Below are 579 nucleotides of genomic sequence, written 5' to 3' on the forward strand. Positions count from 1 at the left end.
ATATAGTCTGTACTCTTTAGGATGGAAACAGTGACTCCCTGAGGGTGGGGTGGGAAGGAGGAGGAGGGCTCCTGCGCTGTCAGGGGAGCTCTCTGGGGCCAGAGGCAGGCCAGCAGGAGGCTGTGTCCAGCAGGGCTGGGATGGCAGTCCCTGCGATAGATGAGAATTTAGGGGGAAGGAGTTTACTTTTTTCTGGTTGGTAAAAGTAGCATATGTAAATCAACAATAAAAACACCTTGTTCTTTGTGGGGAGAGGGAATGAAAAAGTCAGCCTGAGAGTTCAGGCCCAGGAGCGCCAGGCATAGCTCAGAAGGCACCCTCAGCTGGGAATGGAGGAATTTGGCCTGTGCTGCCTCTGATGCTTCTGAGGTGGGGGACCTGACCTCCCTGGGCTACTTTCCTTATTGACAGAAGTGAGGGAGGTGAATATGCTGGGGTTCCAGGCTTGCTTGGCTCCACATTCTAGTAGGGGTTGTTAGCACCCCCAAAGTTCCAGACCCCACTCACAACCTAATGGTAGAAATGCTGGGGGGTGTGTGTGTGTGTGTGTGTGTGTGTGTGTGTGTGTGTGTGTGTGTG

The sequence above is a fragment of the Vombatus ursinus genome, unplaced genomic scaffold, assembly GCF_900497805.2.
Source record: "Vombatus ursinus unplaced genomic scaffold, bare-nosed wombat genome assembly UNPS02015030.1, whole genome shotgun sequence".
NCBI lineage: Eukaryota > Metazoa > Chordata > Mammalia > Diprotodontia > Vombatidae > Vombatus > Vombatus ursinus.